The following is a 14,869-nucleotide window of genomic DNA, read 5'->3' as shown; positions in this document are numbered from 1 at the left end:
CCAAAAAGTTTTAAGCAATGTTTGTAAAATAATATTTTAAGAGTAATTTTGCTGTCAAAAAGCTAAACAGTTTTGTGAGTAATTATGGGAAAAACACTTCTAAAACTCAGAAATGCTTTTGTACTCTTTTAGCTTTCTGTATCAATTATTGCTAGTTATGGTATTTTGCAGCTGTGTTAAATTATTGGGCAATCCTTGACTAAGGCAGGACTCTTGGTCATGAAAAAAGCAAAGTTTGAGATTATATCCATTGATCATATATAATTCAGAAGGGTATGCCCTTAATTTGTCATAAAACGACAGATGGCACATTCTTCATTTGTTCTCATACAGGAATCTAAAGGAATGCAAGTGCCCAAGTTGTGCTCTTTTCTTCTTAATTCAAGATTAGGAAGTAAGCTTAGAAGTTCATCCTGAAATACTGGTTTGGGAATGAAGAATGGAAATATTTATTGAGAACATACTGTGTAACACGCCATAATTTATCTAATAAAACCTCAGCTTCACGCTTACAATTGTAGCTGGCCTTCATTCACACACAGCTAGAAACGTCCCAAAGTGAGATTACCACCCAAGCCTGTGACATCAGAGCCATTGCTCTCAACCACAAAACCACATAGTTTCTTCTTACTATGAGGCATAATAACTGCTAAAATATACTGGCATAATTCAGTCTTAGAGTCAAGGTGCTATACAATTCCTAAGTGACGGGGATTTTACTATATTCAATAAATGGAGGATAAAATGTTTAAGGAGGGGCGGGCCATGGTGGCTCAGCAGGTGGAGTTCTCGCCTACCATGCCAGAGACCCGGGTTCGATTTCCGGTGCCAACCCATGCAAAAAAAAAAAAATGTTTAAGGAGATGTAGACCTGGTATTGAAGTAGGGAAATCTCCAATTGCCCAAGAAAGCACCTAAGCCTCTGAGAAGTGGACAAAATTTTATTGTTGGCAGGCCCAGAGGACTCAGCATCCAAAGTCTGAGCCCTGAATATTTTTTGTTTCTAGATTACATAGGCTAGTGAGCAAGGCGGGAGTTACTAAGGGAACAGGTGGTAAACACTGGAAAAGTACAGAGACAGAACTTCAGGGTGGGAGTTACTATCTGGCCCTTAGCTGAACTCTTTCATCTGAGTTAAGGGCAGCTCCTGGACATGACAAGAAACAGCCCTGGCAGCCTCTCTGTTTGCACACCGATATCTTCAGACATGTTTGAGTAAGCCTGGACATGGTTTACTGCACTGCAGACATTCTGCTTTTCTTGCTTCAAGAAAGCTTACATTTATATACCTTTATGAATGCATAAATTTATAGAGTGATACAAATGCACAGAGTAATACGCATAAATGCATTAAGTGATACACATAATTCACAAAGTTATACAATAATACTGAAGTTAAACTTGTAAACTACCTCAGTATTAGATCAGAGACTAAATAGCAGGAACCGGATTTCTAATCTTGGAGGGGCCATAAGATTTGACCAGCCATGGGGAAATGTGTCACTTAGAAAACTGAACTTCTTTATACCTCAGTACTTGGAATAAAGGGGGATATTAATTATTAGGCATGATAAGTTTCAAATGTCTGTATAATATTTGTGCTCTAAAAAGAGATATGTTTCTACTTAAGACTGAAAACAGAAAAACAAAAAGCCCTGTCAGAGGAACCCGACTTACCCATTTATTTTATTTCAAGGTAGTTTTTTTTTTTTTTTTTTTACTTTTTTTTAGTGTGTAATATAACATATATACAAAGCGAAGAAAAAAGCAGTGGTTTTCAAAGCACTCTTAAACAAGTAGTTACAGGACAGATCCCAGAATTTGTCATGGGCTATCAAGGTAGTTTTATACCTCTGTCAAAATGTCCCTTCTTTATAAGGCTTTCTGGTATATTGGCCAGAACCGCAAGCCATCCAGGCACACCCTATATCCTAAACTACATCTAGAGAAAATCTGGAGCAAACCTCGTGGTGTTCTGAGCCTTAGCAATTTAAACTGGACCACACTTGGATCACTCCTCCCTTGAGGCCTTTAAGGGACCCAGGTCAGCTTAGCCTCTGAGTAACTTGCATGGTGGCCTTGCATTCTTCTTCATCCAATCACACCCACACCCACACCTGCCCTGGAAAGCTGATTCCTTTAGTCTAGAACAGTCCTTCTCCACCAGTCACCTGTCACTCTTACATTCACCATGAGTGCTGGTGAAGTGGGTTAGGGTGGCCAACTTGTCCTGGTTTGCCCAGGACTTTCCCAGTTTTTTTGTTTGTTTGTTTGTTTTGTTTTGTTTTTTAACATGGGCAGGCACCGGGAACCGAACCCGGGTCCTCTGGCATCGCAGGCAAGCATCCTTGTCTGCTGAGCCACCGTGGCCCCGACTTTCCCAGTTTTAAAACTAAAAGTCCTGAATCTCAGGAACCTTCACAGGCTCAGACAAACCAGGTCTGTTGGTTTACCCTATGTGGTCTTCTGTGCTAGGGATAAATTTCAGCCTAAGGTCTCAAACTTCACAGTGCCAATTTGGCCCATAGAAATGTTTCATCTAAGAAACAGTATTTTACTTGATGCACAATGATCCTTTTAGAAGAGAGGTGCACTCGACAGTTTGAAGAACTCCTACCACTGTGAAATGGCTTTCACACCCAGCCCTCTTCAATTATTTACTGGTACTGAAGGCGTTTGAGTGGTTTGAACTAACTGAAGTTTTCATTTACATCTCCAAACATGGCTTAAGGGATGTATGACTTTCTCAGAATAAGTAATTAAATAATATGCATTTTGAGAGGAGTAAAACAAAGGAAGTTCCTGAATTTTAGAAATTTTATGTATGGACCCACACAGGAAAACAAGAAGATAATGTGATCACTCATTTCCTTACCTGTGTATAAATCCACCAAGTCAAAGTGAGGGCCAACCCAGCTATCGACTCCAGGGCTCCCAGTGTTAGGGTTTTCTGTTACCGATAAAAGCCTTAACCCAATAATTTTGGCCTCTTTCTGAGATCGTGTGAACCCTAATCCCACTCTCATATCATCACCCTCCCACTCGACATTGCCTTCTCATCCATCTTTTAAAAAATTAGATGGGAGGTCAAAGTTCCGGATGACAGTTGCATCCTGTTTTATGGGAAACATCTCCTGTGAAATGCCGTCAAGCTATGCAACAGAAAAGTAACAAATGCTTTACAGTGGTGCCACTGAACACACATCTTAATCCGCAGTGCAAAGGAGCAGTGAGAGGTCACACTCCCCTGGTACAGCCTGTCTCTGTGCTGAAACTGCCTAGAAGTAATATAACACCTTTTTCATCATCTGTTGAGTCTCCATCTTGAAAGTACTGGCAAGCAAATAGATAAATGAAAATGGCCACCACAATGAACTTTGGCAGTTTTATCCTCTCTCCTTGAACAGAATAGCTGACTTTATGTTCACCACCAAACAGTTCCCAAATACTGGATTTAAAGATTGAAGCACTGTATGGACAATTATTAGAAAATGAGAAACTCCAGGATCTATTAATCCCCTAGAGACTCCATTCACTTTAAACGATATATGGAAAAATTATTTTTAATTCAAGCATAATTGTATATTTTTATTTAAATATAAAACATGTTCATATTACAGAATCCAAAAATGCTTATGTATTCTTTATGATATATCAGGATGTATTCAGTCCAGATTTGGATTGCTGAATTTTGAGGGAATGGTATAATTTTATTATTATCTGGGATTTTTTAAATAGTAGAATGGGAGACTGGAGGAAAAAAAAAGTTTACATAAAAATGCTTCTTTGCAGGCAGGTGATGGTGGTACAGTGGCAGAATTCTTGCCTGCCATGCCAGAGACCAGAGTTCAATTCCCAGTGCCTGCCCATGCAAGAAAAAGTAGTCTTTGGGTGGGCAACGGTGGCTCAGTGGCAGAGTTCTCGCCTGCCGTGCTGGAGACCCAGGTTTGATTCCCAGAGCCTGCCCATGTCAAAAAAAAATTATTTAAAAAATGCTTCTTTGCTGGGACTACAGAGTAACCCAAAGTCTATATGTATTAAAGCCCCAATATGTTTGTAAGTAATCTATCTTTATTTGTTTTATGGATTAAGAAGTCAAGGACCATGCCAGAGGACCCAGGTTCGATTCCCGGTGCCTGCCCATGTTAAAAAAAAAAGAGGTCATGGAGTAAGTTGCTAGGTCAACAGGGTCAAGAAAGAATAAAAAATATGCCCTAGTTAAAAAAAAAATAGAAATTCTGCCAGAGTAGTAATATTATTTATCATAAGAGATTGAGAGTGCATCCTCCATTTAAAAAGGAAGATGAATAGGGAGCTGTAATTTTTCTTAAGCAGTTTCTGTAAATTATCCCTAATATCCATTCTCCCTTTCTTCCTTTTAGTAATAGAATCACTAGCGTTTTAGATGGGCATGTGACCACCCAACTAGAAACTAAATTCCACAGTCTCATTGTGGTGGTTGATTACCCAAAAAATGGCCCCAGTTCTCAATCCTTCCGGAATCTACTTTCGTTTCAACTTCTGCCATGAAAAGTTGGAGTCTTTCTCTCTCCTTGAACCAGGGCTAGCGATGTGACTTGTTTTGGTGAGTAAGCTATGGCAGATGCAATCATTGCCAGAAGCCTTGGGCTCTCCTGGAACCCTTCTATTCTTTGGAAGTAAGCTCCAGGCTAGCCTGCTAGAAGACGAAAGCCCAAGTGGAGAATGCTGAGACAATCCTAGATCAAGCAATCCGCAAATACACAAGAAAGTCCAGTCAAGATCAGCAGAACCACCTACCCAATGCACAGCTGATGACAGATGCAATGTCATCAGACTAACCAAGACCAGATGAACTGCCCACCTGATCCTTGTTTATGTGAACCATAATACATGGTTATTATTTTAAGCTACTAAATTTTGAGGTGGCTTGTTACACAGCAATAGCTAATTAATACACTGTCATACAGCCAGCCAGCCATAGCCAAGTCACTGAATTCTAACCAAAGGAATTTAGAATTGATGGGAGCAAATTCTGGAATTTGCTCATCTTGGTAAAAGGAAGCTAGCTGCTTACCCTCCACTTCTTTACCTTTTCCTATGGTCTGCAATGCAGGTGTGGTACAGATGAACCTGTTGTGAGCATGTTGACAAGGGCAATGCCTAAGGGAATGTGGGGCTACAAGACAAAGTTCAGTTTGGGACACACTGAGTTTGAAGTACCTTTGAAACATTCAAGTAGAAGTCTCAGAGCATTGGATATATTCCCATAAGCTAGAAATCTCAGTATCCAGGACTACAGGTATGAAGTTGAGAATCAACAGAGTAGGAAAGGAATGTGAGTATGGAAGAGGATGAGATCACCTAGGGAGAAGAAGTATAGATTGAGAAGGGAAGAGAGTCCAGAGCCAAGCCTTGAGGATGAACCACATGGATCACCACTCATCCTGCCCAAAATATCTAGAGATAACATTTTAATTTTTTTAATGTTTATTTTTTAAACAATATATTCTGGTTTCAATAAACAGTCACAAAATCTACAAAGAAACAGGATGTGATGGTCCAGCAAAGGAGAAAATTAAAGGCATTAGAAACCATCCATGAGGAGGCTCAGTTCTGGAACATACCAGAAAAAGACTTTCAAAAAATGGTCTTAAGACATTGTCTGTATTTTAGAACCTCACCTACTCTTTGAGACCAAAGGAAGGAAGGTTTGTTTTGTCCAGAACCTAAATTTTCTGTGACATATAATCTTAAACTGTCTAGATCGCTCATTTGAACAACCCAAACATAGGGAACCCAGAATAAGAATGAGGGCCTTTAATCCTATATGGCTTAATGTAATACCTGGATAAATCCCAAAGTATATTAATCAGGCGTGCCGCGGTGGCTCAGCGGGCAAGAGTGCTTGCCTGCCGTGCCGGAGGACCCCGGTTCGATTCCCGGCCCCAGCCCATGTAAAAAACAAACAAACAAACAAAATATAATAAAACAAGAAAATGTTTAAAAATGTTTCCCTTTCTTCCTCCCTTCCTTCCTTCCATCCTTCCTTCCTTCTCTGTCTTTAAAAAAAAAAAAAAAAAAAAAAGTATATTAATCAGATAATCAAAAGTTTTGTCGAGGAACCTTGAGGGATGGGAGGAAAAATATGGAACTATTAAACTTTATCACCGGGGAAACCCCTGATACTGTCTCAAACATTAGGGACACCCAAATCAGTAGGCCAAGCCATTGATCCTGCTTTTTCTTGTGAAGCTTATGTATGTAGCAGAGAAGCTCAGCCTACCTATAGATATGCCTTAGAGTTACCTCCAGAGGACCTCTTGTGTTGCTCAGGTGTGGCCTCACTCTCTCTAAGCCCAACTCTGTAAGTGAAATCATTGCCCTACGCCATACGTTGGAACATAACAGCCAAGGGTGAAAGTCTCCCTGGTGGCACGGGAGATGACTCCCAGGGATGAGCCTGGCCCTGGCACTATGGCATCAAAAATGCCATCCTGACCAGAAGGGGGGAAAGAAGTGTAACAAATAAGGTGTCAGTGGTTGAAAGAGTTCAAATAGAGTCAAGAGGCTACTCTGGAGGTTACTCTTATTCAAGCTTCAGTTGGACATTGCTACCTACCATAGCTTGCCAAACCCCAACCAAAACCATTCCTGCCAATCATAAAGAACACCTAAGATGTTAGGTAAATTCTACAAAGGTTCCATGTGCTAGGGTAACTTTCCAGAAACCTACAACTTCCAGATAGGTCCCTGGATCAGATAAGTCCTGAAATGTAGAGGGTCCAGCCTCTCCAGAGTATCAACTAGTTCCCTCTCCCTATCCCATATTATCGACAGCCCCTTCCAACATGAGAAAGCTAGAATGGGCATAGCCCAGATACCCCTAAAGAGTGAGAGAAAGATCAAGGTGATGGTGGAATTATGCAGAGAAGGTAGGGTTTAACAAATGAGTATGATTACTGAATCATTAAATTGGTATTTCTTCTAGTCTCCAGTATCTTAGAGAAACTAGAAGTAAAAACCTAAGATTGTGGAATTGTAACCCATACCAAACTCTGAAATATGTTGTACAACTAATTGTTGCAGTGTGCTTTAAAATTCATTGCTTTTTTTGTATATATGTTATTTTTCAGACAAAAAAAAAGTTGATTGTGATCATAAAAAAAGCTTTTGACATCTAGGCCCACTGTGTAAACAAGCATCCCCTAATTCATTGCCTGGTACCCAAAAGTACATATTAGTAATAATGCTTACTAATATGTAATACTAATACTAATACTACTCTCTAGCTCTATGACATTGCAAAGAACTGTCAGAATTATCATCCAACATGGTCGTTAGGGTGACCTTTTGTGGTAAGGATTATTAACAGAGAGTAGGAAATAGGCTGACGAAGTGGCTTGCACAAGGTGCCTGAGGTACAGTGGCAGAGCCAGGATTCCTCATCCTCAACCATGATTCTCCCAACTCCACATGCCATGTGCTTTTTACAGACTGGTCCCTCTAATAAGTTGTATTGGACTTGTACCAGATGGAATGGTGAGGGGCAGAGAAGAGAAGAAGGTGGAAAGGGAAGAAGGCAGGAGAGAAAGAAGGGAACGGAAGAGAAGGATAGGAGTAAAGAAGGTTTAAAGAGACAGGCACATAGCAAAATCATTTTTATAATTTTATTATTCTCCTCACCCACTCACTTATGAAGTTGTGATTATTTTATTTCTCTAAAACTCAGAGAAATTGAATCACTTGTCCAAGATCACACAGCTTGTAAGAAGTGGACCCAAAAGCTAAATCCCAAGTCCACCTAACCTCAAAACCCACATTGTTAACCCCTTACCTCCCTGCCTCATTCAAGGAGGAACTCATTTAACATCTAAGTATCATTCTTCTCCCTCAAATGGGACCTTAAACAAGGTCCCTTTATTGAGCATCTATCTCTTTGGGATCTCACAATAGCCCTGCAAGATAGGTTTTATTATCCCCATTTTATTGAAAATGAGATTAAATTCAAAAGGGATATTTCAAGGCAGAGCCAAGATTTGAATCCAGGACTCTCTAACATCACAACTCAAGTGTTTTCCACTATTCTGTGCCATTGACTCCAGCTATCTTAAATAACTTGCCCAAGATCATACTGCAAAGAAATGAGAGAGTTAGGTTTATATTGCTGTGCTGGTTTGACCACATTTATGTACCCTAGAAAAGCCATGTTTTAATCCTAATCAATCTTGTGGGAGCAATGACTTCTTGTAATCCCTATTCAGTGCTATAGGGTGGAAACTTGATTAGGTTATCTCCACAGAGATGTGACTCGATCAGTTGTTGGTATTAAACTTGACTAGAGGAAGTTGTGACTCCACCAATTCCAGATGGGTCTTGATTAGTTCACTGGAATCCTTTATAAGATGAAACATGTTGGAGAAGCTTCAGAACGCTGCAGAACCATGTAGCAGAGAGCCCACCAGCCAGCGACTTTTGGAGAGGAAGAAGGAGAATGATGCCCGGAAACTTCATGAAATAAGAAGTCTGCTGAGCAGACTGCTCCATGTGCCATTCCAGCCAAGAGAGAAACCCTGAACATCATCGGCCTTCTTGAACCAAGGTATCTTTCCCTGGATGCCTTAGACTGGACATGTCCATAGACTTGTTTTAATTGGGACATTTTCTTGGCCTTAGAACTGTAAACTAGCAACTTATTAAATTCCCCTCTTTAAAAGCTGTTCCATATCTGGTATATTGCATTCTGGCAGATAGCAAACTAGAACAACTCCAAATTCTAACTCCTAGTCAAGTATCATTTACTTCCTGCTTACTCAATTGTTGTTGGTGCTCAGCTTCCTCAGGAGTAAAATGGGAACAATGATATCTAACTGGCTATTATGAGGGTTAGATGAGATCACCAGATGCTCAAATAGAATTATTTTCCTTCCTTCTACCAGGGCTTCAATCACAGATCCATGCCATGACAGCCACTCTGTAATGACCTACCACATTTTTATGCAACAAAAATAAAGCAGCATTTTGAAGGGTAAAAAAAAAAAGTTACCATGATCAGAACAGAGCTCTTTCTATTCTGATTAAAGGATTTTACTCTCCACAGGATACACTTTTCATCTGGATGAAAATTTGGATATGGTGTGTCACTTTCTCTCTCTGCTCATATTGAAAATTGAGGGAATTCTGGAATCTGTATTGTAAAGAAGGGGAAGAGAAGAATCACCAGTGTACTAACTCTGTGCCAGGTTCTCCACATGCATTTCCCCCCTAATTCCTAGTATAAGTCATGTAAGAGAAGCATAATCACTCCGCAGTTTACAGATGAGAAAACAGACACAATGAAGTCGAGTAACCTGCCCCACATCACCCAGCTAGGAAGTGACCTTGCCAGGATTACTGGCAGATAGACTTAGTTAATGATCATATGTGCCAATAGGTACACTTGGGTCAGCACACACCTTCCACAGTTCTGCCCACAATTTAACTATCAAAATAACAAGACACCCTAAGCAGTACATTCTTGGGTGGTGATGTGACTCACTGAAAGTGGAGGTTCTAAAAAATATGGTAGCATTTCTTATTTGTAGATTAAAAAGAAATCTTGACCTTCCAGTTGGAGAAAAAAAATTATTTTAGAAGTACTAATGTAAAAGGCTTGAGATTTTAGAAAGCAGTGAAAAATGCATACCTTGGGGCAATAAAAATGGATTCCTGAGGCAGACTTCTCTATCTCCTTTGTGAACTCATTTTCATTTCATGTTCAATGAATGAAAAGAGCAATCTACTGGTCCAAAATTCAGCATCCCTTTTGAATATAGATACAGTAAATGTACAAATATAAGAGCATGAATTAATTGTATTTAATTTAATCCTTATTATATTTCCATGAGGTGTGAATATTATCCCCGTAATATAGATGTGAAACTGAGACTCGGAGATTTTAATAGATCCAAACTCATGTAACTGCTAAGTACTATGCTTAGATGCATAGTACTTAAATGCATTTAAGTACTATGTCATACAACCTCTCAGTCCAAGTTAACTTGATATATAATTGTTAATTTACCGAACAGAAGTTGGAAATTACTAGGGTTGTACAACCAAAGCTCTAGAACCTAAGGAATATTCAAGGGACCTCAAATAAAGCAAAATATTGCAGGCAGCTTACTAGACTTAATAGTTCCTCAAAAAGATAATGATGAGAACAAAGCAGGAGGAAATGAGTGCAATCCTCATAGCCTGGGATATTGGAGGAAGGCACACAACTCAGTCCCAGAAAGCATGGAGTCCTTTACATGTCACCTCTACACATCAAAACCAGCCAGTTAGCTGTTTTCGATGGAGGCCATTTCTTCCCCACCTAGAGTACATTTTTCTTTTTCCTTTTTCCTTTCCCCGTGGGAAGCTTTCCAGTCATTTTATAGCTCAATTCAGTGGAAAAATAGTGTTTATTCAATCCACAGCCAATTTGGGGAGTACACATCTCTATTTCATAAAATGAGGCATTGATACATTTATGATTTGGAATCTCAGGCACATCCTTGAGTACCATTATGTTTCAGGCTGAATAAAATTAAAATATCACTTTCTGTTTTCTTTCCTGTGGATTCACTTGAGTTACCCTCATTAGGCAGAACTGGTCTTCTTGGGAGAAATGCCAGGCTTCAGAGAGAAGGCCTGGCAGCTGTAACATAAAGTCACAGTAGTCCAAAAATAAGACACAAGGTGAAAATAAACATTAAGTTGATCTCTCTCACTCACTCTCTCTCTCTTGCACTCTCTGCCTCCCTCTTTCCCTCCCTGCCTTCTCTCACACACACATATACACTCACAGGTATCTGGCTTCCTTTTTGCCACTTTACTGAAGCCCTTTCTTTAAAGATCTCTCTTCATCAAAGACAATAGCCTCCTCTAGAAGCTCATCTTCAAGCCCTTCAGAGCTGTTAACTCTCCACCTTCTTCCCTCCCTTACCTCAGGTTTGAATCCCACACCCCAGCAGTCGCTGATTTTCTGTTCTTAGCCTTCTCTTTTGTTTGGGGACCTTATATTGTTTTCTGATGACCTTTAAATCACCCACCTGCTCATCTCTCACAAAGTTCTAAATTTCCAACTTCCGCTGAAATGGTTACCTGGAAATCCCACTGGCATAGCAAGCTCTCCTTTTTTTTTTAAGTTGAACTCGTACACTCTAAATATTCATTCATTGTGTTACTAAACCATGTCCAATTGCAGAAGAACCAGAAGAAGGCAAAGCTCATCTTGAGGGACCAAATCTTACTGATGTCTTGTATATTTGTTCCACCAAAAAAAAATAGTTGCAGGACCCACCAAAGCCCCCCAACTCAGAAGGAAGCACAATCAAGAGAGGAAGGGCTTTGAGTTCAGACAAACCAGGCTTTTAGGCAATTTATATAACCTCTCTCATCCCTGTGTATCTATCCACAAACTGGGAATAATAACACTCATCTTATGAGGTTTGCTTTTTAAAGTGCCTGTCAAATAGTAGGTACTGAATAAATGTTATTTTCCAACTCCTTTCCCTTCCCAAACTATCATTTGGCCAAAATGTATTGGTCCACTATATACATGCCAGGGAGAACCTCTTTATGAGCCAGTGGTAATTGACTGAAGCTACCTGCCATATTCCTACCTTGTATTCGCAACCCTGAAACAGAGAAGGGTTAAAATTTAATTAAGGGAGAAAGAGAAATAAATAAAAGAAGGGGAGTTAAATAAAGGCCAGAGTAGAAACACTGGATCCGTGGAAATTGAGGATTTTTACGTATCATTATATAAATCTGATGAAATTTGATACAGGAGTTTCATTGGTGCTTTCATTTGAACTACCACACGGCCTTTATGTCTTGAGAAGGATACAAAAGTGACCGTAAAGGCAATTGCACTAAGGAAGGGAACTGTGAAATTAGAAGTTAGAACTGAGATTAAAACTTCTTACCATATATTTTTAGTGTTGTGCGAATATTTAACCATGCAAAAGTACTACATTTTCAACAAAAAAGTACCAACAAAACAACACAGTTCTCTTTAGCAAACAGTTCAAAGTCAAACAGTTCAAGGACAATCAAAAGAATTATCACATTAGGAGTCCTCAGCACCCCAGCCTCCCCACCCTTGTCCCCCATCTGGGGGCCTCCGCTCCTCCCCTCTGCCCCCACTCCCCTACTCCCTTACCCCCTCCCCACCCCTCCGGCAGCCGCGTCCTGACAGCGGTGAGGGTGGAGGTGGGGCCGAAGGAGGCGGAGAGGGGTCGGGACCCGGCTTGTCGCCGCGGGTCGTTCCAGGAGTCGCCGCCGGGCGCGGAGCGTGGGACCCGGAGACCGTGCAGGAGCTGGAGGAGGAGCCGCAGCCGCCAGGGTTCCAGAAATTGTGGCGGCTGACTCCAAGTCCGTCAACCATACTGCGATGTCACTGCTACCGTAGAACTCGGCAGTGCTGAGCTGGCCCATGTGGGCTCAGGGATTGTAGAAGGTGATTTAGCGGCTTCAAACGCATACCGGTCAACAGGAGGAGGTGGTGCACGCCAGCAGCTTGCTGAACCCACCCTCTGCGTTTGATGTTGGCTCTACTCTTGTACATCAGGCTGTACGTTTTCACAGGCAGGGTGTGTTAGCAATATTGCTTACAGCAGCGTCTCAACACGCAGCAAAGTGTATTCCAGCAGTGGTGTGTCCTGAACTGACAGAACAAATTCAAGAGAAATAGCTGCTTCTGTTCATCAGAGAAAGGGGGATTTTGCTTACTATTTTCTAACTAACCTTGTGACATTTACGTTGCCAGCAGATATTGAAGACTTGCCCTCAGCAGTCCAAGAAAAGTTATTTGATTAGGTGCTTGATAGAGATGTTCAAAAAGAGTTAGAAGAAGAATCTCCAATTATAAACTGGTCCTTGGCATTGGCTACACGTTTGGACAATAAATTGTATGCATTTTGGAATCGGACAGCAGGGGACTGCTTACTTGATTCAGTACTACCAGCTACCAGGGGCATTTATGTCAAGGACTCAGTGCTTCAAAAAGCGGTTTATGACAGCCTACACGACTGTTCACACTGGTTTTATACCCGCTGGAAAGACTGGGGGTCACAGTATTCTCCGACCTTTAGTTTAGGTGTTTCCTTGAGAGAAGAACAGTGGCAAGAAGATTGGGCGTTTATACTCTGTCCTGCTGTTCAGCCTGGAACAACTGTGGAACAGACACATATTTTTGTACTTGCACATATTCTTAGACAACAAATTATAGTTTATAAGAGTTTCCAGGGAGAAACTTCAGGATATACCGGAAACTTTAGGATATACTTGGTTGTGGGAACAGAGTTCTTGTTGGAAAAGTCCACTTGCTCTGGGTTATACAGGGGCCATTTCTCTGCTTTCGTTACCATGGAAAATGATGGCCATGGCAACGGAAGTCCTGGTGCTTACCTGAACACAGGTGATGATGTCACCATCACATTTTTGCCTGTGGTTGATGGTGAAAGGAAGTTACTACATGTGCACATTCTTTCTGCTCAGGAGCTAGATGGGTAACGAGGAACAGCAAGAAAAACTGCTCAGAGAGTGGCTGGGTTACTGTGTTGCTGATGGGGCGTGCTCATTACTATCCAGAAAAGCTCTCGTCAGCAAAATCACCCGATGGTCACTCATACGGTAGAAAAATGGCTTGACCACAACTGACAGATCCGGCCTGGTACATCCCTGTCTAATGGAGAAGAAGATGAAGATGATGAAAATGAATGAAAAAAATCCAAGAGCAGAAGACCAAGGCACTGGATCTTTGATGACCCTGAAGTTGGTTTGGTGTGGTGCCCCAATGGACTAGTGGGAAGTTTATTTCTAGGCACACCCACTGTAGATAACGCATCTGCTGTGTGAGGAGGCAGAGAACTTTGGTTGGGCTACAGTTTGCAAAAGAAACTAATTTTATTGACAGAACTTTTTTTTCTCTTTCGAATTGTAGATCTGTCTATAAATGAAATGCATATGGTTATGTAAGAAGCAGTGTACTAGGAAAGGTTTTTTTCCTGTCATGGGCACTTACAAAAATAAATGACTCTTAGTTTCTTTGAGATAACCTTTTTTCAGAACCGGGCGTTCTACTTCACCTCTAAAAATCCATTTTATGTTAAGTCTCATTAGAGCTCATTAGAAAGTTGAAATTTTTTTTTGTACAAATTACCTGCAGCAAAACATAAAACATAAACAAACTTTCATTTCATAAAATAAAAAGAGAGGGGAGGATTGTCTTAACTCAAAGTATACCTCTTTTGATGATAAACTAAAATTAGCTTGTAAAGACGCGTGATCAACAAGAGTCCACAAATGCCTGGTGTATCCTCACCACTTGGAAGACACAGTCCAGGTTCAGTGCAAACCTCATTTTTGATCTATTGCAGGATGCAAAGAAATGGGTCCTAGCCATGGACATTGGGGGCTTGAGTACCGAGGGTTAACTGAACTGCAGTGGGAGTAGGAAGTCAAAGGACTGAGTTCCACCCGGGGCCCTGGTGCTCAGTGGCCTTCAGCTGTCCACGGCTCACTAGTCCCATCTATAAATGTGATTTGCAAGGCCACTTTCTGACCTTCTTGCTCTTTGGTACTGTTGGTGCCAAGTTCTCAGACCTCACATCCCCTCCCAACTCCAATAATCCATGGCCTTTCTCTACTACAGCCCAACAGATTGCCTGAAATTCTCGTTCTGAGAGTGCCTTCTTGGCTTTAGATGTTATATCTAGAAATCCCCCCCCTGCCCCTTCAAGATTTGCACAGTGTGTGTTTTCCAAAGGGTGTTTTCATCCAGAGGGGATAGGAAAATGATTTGAGGTGCTACATTGACATTTATTTTAATAGTTACATATTTCTATTTATTGTTATGTTA

General features: G+C 40.9%; 1 pseudogene; it reads left to right on the top strand.

The window, feature by feature from the left end:
• Window positions 1–12,375: 12,375 nt before the first annotated feature.
• On the top strand, window positions 12,376–13,991 carry LOC143656845 (ubiquitin thioesterase ZRANB1 pseudogene; annotated as a pseudogene).
• Window positions 13,992–14,869: the final 878 nt, after the last annotated feature.

Source organism: Tamandua tetradactyla, chromosome 15 (genome assembly GCF_023851605.1).
Source record: "Tamandua tetradactyla isolate mTamTet1 chromosome 15, mTamTet1.pri, whole genome shotgun sequence".
Lineage (NCBI taxonomy): Eukaryota > Metazoa > Chordata > Mammalia > Pilosa > Myrmecophagidae > Tamandua > Tamandua tetradactyla.
Note: the sequence above shows the minus strand (reverse complement) of the source record. Positions and strands in the feature narration are given on the sequence as shown.